Here is a 10,634-nt window from a genome sequence, read left to right as displayed (position 1 = left end):
AGTCCGAATTCAAGTGCATTACAGTTGTATCTTGCCTCCAATTGAGCCAATAACATGCCATGCATGCCTACTACTACAGGAACCTCGAAATTATGGCTTTAAATCAGGTCTTGATCACATTTCTTGATCATTTTTCATAGTAACAAGTGCTCTCAACATTCAAGAACTTCAAGCAAGCTTTCTGGAGGAAATCTGAGCAACAAGGCCGACTTTTAGTGTTCACTAAACCTCTATAGGACTCTTGTAAGCATTCAATTCGTTCTATAATCCGTTTTTGCTTTGATTATTAGTAAAAGTCAAACGGGGTGTTCATAACCTTTGACTTTCTGATTAAACGGATTTCTTTCAGTCATTTCTCGAATTGAAACTTGTTATAGATTGGTATTTATGTGGGAAACAAACCCTCTAAAGGGTACTAACTGATTCCCACTACATGCATGCTTAATGTCGAGTCAAACCTATTTCTAAAAAGTCAACAGAAGCGATTTTTGTGAAAAATGACATGATTAATGATATAGATGACATGCAACCTGATTGATCATTAAAAATAACTTGTAACACATATAAGAATGTGTTTTAATCATCATCAACTCGACAATCTATAGTATAGACACGAATCGGAACCGAAAGTCTTGTAAAACGATTATTTCGTAGACTATCGATTCGGATTCGTACATGCATGTTCAAGATCTGTATTGGAAAGTATTTTTGACTATTTTTATTTTAGTTAAACTTTATGGAATTTTCTTTGACTGAGTCTATGCTTAGCCTATTCGAATGCTTGTTTCCGGTTTATGCATAAAGTTGACTATTTTGCCCTTTTTGATTTAAAACGGGATTTTCGGAAAAGTGAAAGGATAGAAATCTTTATTTTTATTATATAAACTTGCACCGAAAGTTTCGGATCAGTTGGTGGTCCAGATTGTGTGTTATGGCCATTAGCGTAAAACTATATTATAAATTTACATAAACGGTCCTTTTTGCGTAGAACCCGTTTCTGGCCACGTTTTGGTACAAAAATTTTTACCAACTGATGTATTATAATATTCAGGGAATTTTGGTGATTTTTAATTAATTTTTGGCTGAACGGATCCTAGGTCGCCTAGTCATTTCGGCTTATGTCGGTTTTGACCGTTTTAGCCATAAAATGAGTTTTACACATTCTTTTGACCCGAAACCTTTTGCTACTGATTTTATATGATGAATAAATTATTTTAAGTATTCTGGAAATATAAAAATCTCAGATTTAATTTGAAAACCCGAAAACGCCCTTAAATCGCATATTTAGCGTTTTAAGCGCATAGTAAGCGTTATACTTGTTTTAAACCTATAAGACTTATACCTACTGATGTAAATTACATATTTTCATATAATAACAGTAAGTATAATATTTTGAACTCAGGTTTCCAGTTTTGGCATTTTTAGCCCTTGTGAAATTACTAAATTGCCCCTACGGTGCATAGTTTGGTTTTAAATAATAAATTTGATATATGGGTCATACCCTACTGATATAATATGTTATATTAAGTATATTTACTGTATGAACCAGACCCGAAACACAGATTTCTAAATTTACCCTTTTATTTTATTTTAAATGACCAAAATGCCCTTCTAAGGCATAAATTGGGTCTAAAATTATTCCGGGCAATATAGAACATAACTTACTGATATAATATCATATTTTGAGCATATTACATCAGGGAACTTGCATTTGAATCATTTGTCTACCCGTATCGCCCTTATCGCGTTCGGTTCGGTTTACGTAACTAGTTTGCGTAAATTGACCGAAACGGGTCAAACAATATCATTTTTATTTCAAAATCCAGAATGTATTTAGTATACCCATATTATACAAGTATTCAGACTTGTCGGGTCTAAATCACATTCTATCCGGTCTTTCGCTTAATCGTGCGTAAACCGTATCATTCCAAAAACTAACCGGTCAAAGCTTAAGCTTAAATAAAAGGCCGTTAGGAATCTAATAGGTTAATTATAAACCTTTGTTCCAGATTAGGAAGCCCGGTAAAAGCTACCACCACTTATCGTTTGTGACTTATACTTGCTCAGGTAAATACATTTTGACTTATTTTCCCTATACGGGCTTGGGGTACGGTATTTAAAATACCGCTTGATCGGGCGCACAAGTCCTGCGCCCTATGGGTGTACAGTCTTGAATAGCTTGTGTGACTTCGTTTAAACAGTTTTGTCTTACTTAAAGGCTTTGGGGGGTTATTGACCGTGTCCCGGATATCCTTGGCATTATCTTACGAGATGGCCACGACCAGAGCACGGGGTGTAGGCGTACACCCGTCGTGTATAACTCTTTAATGTGGTGTGTCAATTAAATCTCTAGCCCGGACAGTAGATCCCGGGCCACCAGAGAGATAAGTGCATGTAATTCGTTCACAAGTTCATATTATATGATTATCCCAAGTTAATAAAAATATTTATGCCTTGTGCATTTAAATAAATTTTCAATCATTTTCAAAATGAGTCAGTCGATTTGTATTTACCAGTGTAAACTGACGTATTTTCCCAAAAGATTAAGTGCAGGTACTATACGGAAATAGGCTGGCTGTTTCCTAAAGAGCGTCCACAATAGTCTCGCAAACTCGGACGACACATATCTGTTGAACTATTTTATTCTTATTTTATTTGATCCGCCTGTGGATCCATTTCAACTACTGTGATATTTATTATTACACTTTATTTAAAAGTTGAAATGTTTCTATTCTGCTTCCGCTGTGCATTATTATATTGTGTTGATTGTCTATGGCGATGCCAACTACGTCACTGTACCCCACACCGGGCCCACCGGTGACACGTGGAAATGGGGGTGTGACATCTACTATGCTATAACAAACTTGTATGCTCACCCTTACACTATGTGTATTGACTTTTACTTTAACGTATATGACATGTGTTTAGGATGCCTTGCTTGTCTGCTAGCTTTTGTGGAATCAAGTTAGGAGAGAGTCTAGAAACAAACAAACAATTTAAATCTGAGTTGTCGGAACATGTTATTTGTCTTTGAGATATTTGGTCTGTAATAACTATTTACTATGGTATGTTATGGTATGGGACATAATATTTAAATATCTGGTAATTAGCTGTTATGGATTTCTCCTGGACAATCTATTTCGATCAGTGTCGCTCCTAATGTTTCCGCCATTGGTTGGGGTGTGACAGGTTAACCGATGGTAAAAAAATATCAGTTAACCGACTTCCGGTTAATTTCGGTTTGGTTTTGTCGGTTGTCGGTTCGGTTTCAGTTAACGGTTTGGTTATTGCACACCCCTAAACTGGGTATGTTTATAAATTATAAAAGGAATTTCGTGGGTCAGGATGGGTTTGCTGAAACTTAACGATGGATCAGGATTGGTAATTAGTTAATTACCTAAAAAATAAACAGGTCTTCAAGTTCAAAACTCCAGCTTCATTTCAAACTTTTGTTAGGGATGGATCATGATAGGTAATTAGTTATCATGTGCCTCATTCACAGAATCGTTTAGACACATCAACGATTCGTTTCAAACTCAAGAATCGATTCATTTTTTCAGAAATCAAAACGCATCTTCATCTCCGAATAGGCTGATTGTTCAAAAATCATAACACGTATTCATCTCCAATTGTTCAGTTTCGTTTTCATCTCCAATTGTTTGCTTCGTCTTCGTATCTAATTGAAGTATTCCACAGCCCTAATTTCATCTCTAGAACATGGAAGTGGTAAGATTTATATGTTTGTGATTTGGAAATTGAATTTTTATGTTCATTAAAGATGTTAATACTTAATGAGATTGGATCCTAGAATTCATGATAATCATTGTATAAAATTTCGATTTTGGTACTGAACTGAACAAATGGACACAAACTGTATCATGTTTGAATGTATGCATATCTCCTGTTCGATAAAATGCATGTATGAAAATTGCATGATTTTTTGAATGTAAACTTGGGTGAATTGATTAACGGATGAAACATTTAGTGTTTTGTGTTCTTTTAATTGATTCATTATGTTCAAATCCGTTTATGTCGGGTTAATTAACACTAGTATTTTTCACCTAACCATTAGTAAAATTGCAGTTTAGTTTGCAAAATGAGTTGATATGCACCTCTTATGCATGGTCAGCTAGACTCCAACACTACAGGTGGAGGCCGAACGGATTTTTGGAACCAATGCCAGATTGGGTCCGGGGACTTCTGCGGGGAGGAGTTGCTGACATGGGCGCTGGACACGTTCAACCGACATCCTACCATTGTCTACGCGGACAGTCATATCAGTTGCTGAGGCATACGTTTCGGGTTCACTCACACCAGTGGAGGACTTGGGCTGCTTGTTATATACAAGCTGCTTGGAAACGGTATAAAAGGCGCAAGTTGGTTAGTATGCTTAAGGCTAAAGAGAATTATAACAAAGTGAATCTTAGTGAGCAAAGCCGAAACAAAGCAAGGATTAGGGAGACTGGATTATCTTTGCATACAAAGACTGATAGAAGAGGTGTAACTAGTCTAGTTTCACTGGATTTAACTTGGTGTGATTTTCATGGTCGTATTCCTAGCTTCCGCAATCTGACTTCTCTTGAGTTGCTTCATGTCGGCATGAATGATTTCATGAATTCTTTCTTAATATTTCAAGAGTTGTCCAGTAGTAATCTCATCTCGTTAGATATTGGAGGTTGTGGTATTTCAAGTTCAGTTCTAGATTCCCTTCAAAATTTAACAAATTTTATTAGCCTCGACTTGTCTGGAAATCAACTCACTAAGAGAATACCTAAATCATTTAGATTTTTCTCATAATTTGCTTGCAGGTATGGTATTATGACAGAAGCTCACTTTATCAAACTAGTGAGGTTAAAGTATCTATATGGATCATCTAACAATTTAATCTTAAAGTTTCAAATTGCAAACTGGATTCCCCCTTTCCAGTTGAGATCCTTGTATCTAAAATCTTGGATTTCTAGGATATTTTAGAATTTTTATTTTTTTAGAATTTTTTTATTTTTTATAATTTTTTTTACTTTTTAGAATTTTTTACATTTTTTTTTTATTTTTTAGGATTTTTTTTGTATTTTTTTTTAATTTTTTAGATTTTTTTTGATTTTTTAGAATTTTTATATTTTTATATTTTTTGTTTTATTTTTTTTTATTTTTTAATTATTTTTTCATCTCATCTTTATCCAAACCTATATTAATCTAAACACATCCTAACCCAAACCCATCTTGACCCATTACCCATCCGACCTTTTTTTTTAAATACTCATCCTAACCCAAACTCATCTTGACCCATTACCAAACCCATCCAACTCGTTCACTTTGCCACCACTAATATTAACTAAATAAAAATATTATATGGAGAACTTCAATTAATATATTTTACTATAGGTAACTTCTATTTTGTATAATTGTTATTATGTTTAATTATAGTTATCACATAACAATTTTTCATTCAATTTTGTTATCATTAACAATAAATATATTTTACTACAATTAAAAATAACAAATAAATATATTTTACTTCAATTAAAAATATTCAACAATATATTAAACATAACAACTACACAGTTGTTTAAGCTGGCATGCTTAACTTAAACAAGCTGACCAACATAGCCCAAACAACTAAACAGTTGTTCATGTTGAATTGTTTAACACGCTTGATATAATAGTGTAGCATGTTTCACACTTTTGAAATGAGTAAGTTACGTTTTTGGCCCCTGTGGTTATATCAGTTTTACTGTATTAGCCTAAAATAAGAGTTTTTTAACATATGTGCCCCATGTTCTCTATAACTAACTATTTTGGCCCCTGAGTCTAACTCAACCCAAAACTCTGGTTAATTATTAGTCATATGACAAGCACTAGATGGGTATAATGGCAATTTCTCCTCCCCCTTTTAATGACTTTTGAAAATGGTAATTAAGCTCAATTTACATACAATATCGCCCTAAATCCATACTAGATTTCATCATAGCCATTGATTTCTTTCAATTTTCATGAATCAATTAATTGAAATAAGCAAATATTCATAAAATTCAAAAGATAAATAGAAGAAACAGAGCAGTGCAGTCAACAAGCACAAGCAATCGAAGCATATTAGGCAACTAAACCAAATCAGTCGATTTGCTTAGATAACAGAAGAAACAGATGTCACACCCCAACCAATAGCGGAAACATCGGGATGAGACGAAGTGTGAAGATTGCTCGAGACATCATAACACTATTTGTGACGATAATTAAATAATTCCCATTTCATTTCATAACTTTCAATTGTCAACATTACATAAACTCAAGTAACAACAACTTCAAAAGAAATACATGATAACATAAGCAAAATTGATACGACATATTAAACCTAAACGTCTATATGTGTATCTAGGCATCAACGCTACTTCTTTTCATAGCATCGTCATCATCAACCTGTAACATGTTTAAAATACAATTCAATGCAAAAGCAAAGGCGAGTATACAAGTTTGGTACGTACATAACAAAAGATAAGTTTTAAACAATTCCTCATAGCAAGCATGTGATTCAAGATAAACATTTAAATATGGCATGTGTCTAACATATCAAACCAAAAGAGACGCAACATGCTCATGACATAACCTCAAGTCTACGGGCGGGTCGTCAATCCTATAGCGCTACATATGTCACGGTTAGGCTCGTACGAAGTTAATGATAAGTTCAACACATAAGAATCACCCAAGTTTAAAGTATCAAGCCATCACGTATACAAGCATGTTATAGGAATGTTCATGTGTTTAAGCAAAATGTTCATGTGTAAGTTTTTGATAAGTAAACATGTTACACCCCAAAAGTGGTAAAAGTAAAAAGGGGGAAATACGAGTATACTCACATTGATTGCGTATAAGAATTTCTTGAAATAACGCACGAGTAAGGATGGAGAATTTCAAGAGGACGGGCGTAAGCGATTATCCTAAATATAGAATAATGATATCATTAATACTTATAGGGTAATTATAATTCATAATATTTAAGGTTTATAAATCAATTAATTGGCTACTATAATTTATCTCATTAATAACTTGGTAGTTATTTAATTTTAGAGCTTAAGATAAAAGAGAAAACATAAAAAGAATTTATTTTATAAACCGTTTAACCAATAAAGAATTTAAGGATTTATAAAGGTTTCTAAAAGAATTAAATGAAAAGAAATTATAACGTTTTTTTTTATTTTTAAACAAAAGAGAAAATGAATCTAAAGTTAAAAGTCCAAAATAAACGGCCAAAAACCGGCCTGAACACGACTCGAACTGCCGCATCCGATCCACAGGGCTACGTGTTTTACCCGTTTATACCTTTGTTTTTAAATTTACTTATGCTATCAATAACATATGAAGTTGTAATCATATTCATTCTTTTATATAATGATTTACATATTATCTAGAAAGATTATAAATTGAAGGTTTAGCTTCACATTCAGTAAACTTAAAGTGTTAGTTATATTCATAGAAAATAATTTTAAGCTAACAAAACTGACCTGTGGGCTATGGTGTTCGATTTGGTTGAAAATGTGTTATAAACTCTTTCAACTTTATCTTTTTTTTTAGTGATAAATTAATTCAAGTATAGGGTAAATAAAAATAAAAGAAAGCTTGTCAGTTGCCATAGATGGCCTAAGAGAAAAAAAAAAGCATAATGTGCGGCAGCCAGGACGAAGGTCCGGGTTCGAACCCGTGACCCCTGTTTTGATTAAACAACATCAAACATCCATCAAGCCAATGTAGCAGATATGATTCATTTTTTTTTATTTTTCTTGAGTTCGGTTCTATTAATACATGTATTAAAAAAAGGAAATCGTGTATTACACTTAATTGGTCATCTTCTTCAGTATACAACAAACCCAAAAAGAAAAACCCACCCACTCTTATGCAAGTTTCCAATTATGAAAGGTTATAAAAAAAGGAGATTTATTGCATTCTAGCAGAGGATTAAATTAAACGAAGGAAACCAAGAAATAAGAAAGGTATACCAAACGATGGTTCGATAGTTCCTGCTTGTGCTCCGGCAACGTCTCGGTAACCTCGGGTTTCTCCGGTCGTCTCCTCCGAGTTCCGGCAAATCTTCAGGTTATGAGTGTGTGAGTTCTGAGAGTAGAGAGATGAGCGAGAGTGGAGAGGGGTTGTCGGGTGTGGCCGGAGAGCGAGAAAGTGGCTGGTGGTTCACTAGTCACGCCGGTTCTGTCGGTTTCCTTGTCGGAGAAGAACCGCGAGGAAGAGAGAGGTCGTGTGGGAGTGCGTGAAAGAGGGAGGAGGAGGGTGGTCATGGTGTGGTGGTTGCACATGCCGGATATCGGCCGGAATTACTCCGGTGACCGGAGAAATGGCAGAGAAAAAAAGGGGTGTCGGCTAGGGTTAGGGAATGAAGGGTTTGGGGTATTTTATAACTTAAGTAAATACACAAATAGTCCCTTGACTTTAATAAACCAACTTATGTCATGATGTTTTTAAAAGGATCTAACTTTACAGTTAACCAACTAGGTTAGTTTATATTACTAACTTTAAAATTTAACGAGACTAACTAGATTATTATAAAAATAAACTTTTTAAATTGTAAAATTAATTAATTAATTAATTAAACAATGAAAAATTAACTATATTTATAACGAATAAAAAAAATAAAGATAAAAGATTTTCGACAATGCAACGGATTATAAATTTTGAAAGAAGCAAGCTTCTAAAAATAGATTTTTAAGACTCGATTTCTAAGTTAGGAAAATTATGAAAACGCGGAGCGTTACAGTCTCCCCTCCTTTAGGAAATTTCGTCCCGAAATTTATTCAAGAGGAAGACTCGAAAGAGTGTTTGGCAACTGAAGAGGATTGTTTAAAATTGAGGCATTGGAGTTTGAGACAACGGAGAACAATCGAGGTATAAGGGTGAATGATTGATCTAATAAACGACTATGAGTATAAGAATAACATAAATATCGGATAGACTTAAGTAGCGTGCTAAGAATGAAGTCTCGTCGAGGATAATCGAATATAATGCGTTTGTGAGTTTTTTAAAGTTTGCACAAGGTCCAAAAAGGTTTGTAAAACACTGAATTTCTCGTGGCACGTTTTACGAAAGTTTGGTAACATGGTGAAAACACTTATATATAGGAAGTACCAGTGGCGTATCCACCATATTTTGACCATGTGACGTCTGTTTCGTTATTCGGTGTCATGTTACGTTCCGTGTCTCACCATACACAGTAGTACACTCTATGGTTCTCATACGCTTATCACTATAATCCCGTGTGCACCCACAATTATATTGATCGTCGCATGATCCGCATAGCTTGTACTAATTGTGTATGAACCAGGGTATTCACAATTTGAAAATAAGAATGAGTACGTATACGAATGTAGTATATAAGCATGTATGGGACCCACGTAAGCGAATCTCTCGGATCCCGCTCGCATTTGGGTACGAATGTATGAATCAAGTATGAATGATGAGTATGCATATAAGTATAAGTATGATCACAAGTATAAGTATAAATATGGGTATAAGTGTGAAAATAAGACGTATGAGTATAATTTTAAATATGATTAAGTATAAATAACGATGATTTCGCGTATGACACGTATTGTATGCGAAAAGTTGAAGCACGTAAGATGATTGAGATGTTTGAGTATGTAAAACGAATGATATAAGGAAATCGTTGTGAGACATAGAATAAAGCATGTGCGATGATATGCATGTATAGTTATTTGAGTAACGCGTTGAGTTTATCGAATCAGAATAATTTAAGCTTGATTTGGAATGTAAAATCTAGTTCGTGAACGCCCATAAGTATGTAAAACATCTATCGTTTATACGAGATACACTTTGTATAAGAACAGAAATGCTACTCTTGTTTCAAAAGAATTTACGTTAGTTGAAAAGCGTTGGTCCCTATAAAGTCTTCTTGCCCACGTGTTTTGAATTTAAATGACATATTGAGCGGTGTATGTAAAAGGTTTCGAAAATAATAAGTTTGCTTCATTTGCCCTCAAACAAGAAATTTTGAATTTTGGAGGTTCTTGTGAAAACATTGATTTTTAAAAAAGAAATTTAACATAATGAACTTAGTGATCGTTGGAAAGTGTTTTAATAAAAACTGTCCATTAATTTTGAAAAGGCTTTAGAAAGATGATTTATGATAACTATGAGATCTTATAGGCAATGAAATGGCTAGTTTGATTTTCGATTGCGAACAAAGTCCTTGATATGATGATAAATATGGGCGCATGTTAGTGATTAAGTTGAGTATGAAGTTCATGGGCAAGAGATTCATTTGACCGATTAAGTTGATAGGTAGCATTTCGTAAGGTTTTAAAATTAGGGTAATAAAACGTTTCAAGGCATGATTAAGAATTTTCGTGTATATGATTTGCGTGAAATAGATTAAGGAATTCGTTTGATAAAATAAAAAAAATCTTTTTTTTTTGAAATTCGCATAAGTAGGGGTTCTGACGAATGAAAAACGATTTAAGTGTAAAATATGATTGTGTTGTATGATGAAGTCTCTTTTGAACGCAAAATTTTGGTAAATATCACCTAGGGAAGGGAATCACCCCTAACTTGTCGGTGAGGTCGTTTTAAGAAAGGAGTGGAGTTGATCGTCAAAGTAAGGAAATCACCCCTACCTT

The 10,634-nt window shown here is 34.0% G+C and overlaps 1 long non-coding RNA gene across 1 annotated transcript; it reads right to left on the bottom strand.

The window, feature by feature from the left end:
• Positions 1-6,217: 6,217 nt before the first annotated feature.
• On the bottom strand, positions 6,218-8,483 carry LOC110870742. Its single transcript, XR_002553213.2, has 3 exons — positions 7,989-8,483; positions 6,852-6,932; positions 6,218-6,414 (listed from the first exon to the last, which is right to left on the bottom strand). It is a non-coding gene; the product is annotated as an uncharacterized LOC110870742 (long non-coding RNA).
• Positions 8,484-10,634: the final 2,151 nt, after the last annotated feature.

This window comes from Helianthus annuus, chromosome 3, assembly GCF_002127325.2.
Source record: "Helianthus annuus cultivar XRQ/B chromosome 3, HanXRQr2.0-SUNRISE, whole genome shotgun sequence".
In the NCBI taxonomy this organism is placed as follows: domain Eukaryota; kingdom Viridiplantae; phylum Streptophyta; class Magnoliopsida; order Asterales; family Asteraceae; genus Helianthus; species Helianthus annuus.
The sequence above is the reverse complement of the archived record's forward strand: the minus strand, read 5'-3'. Positions and strand labels throughout refer to the sequence as shown.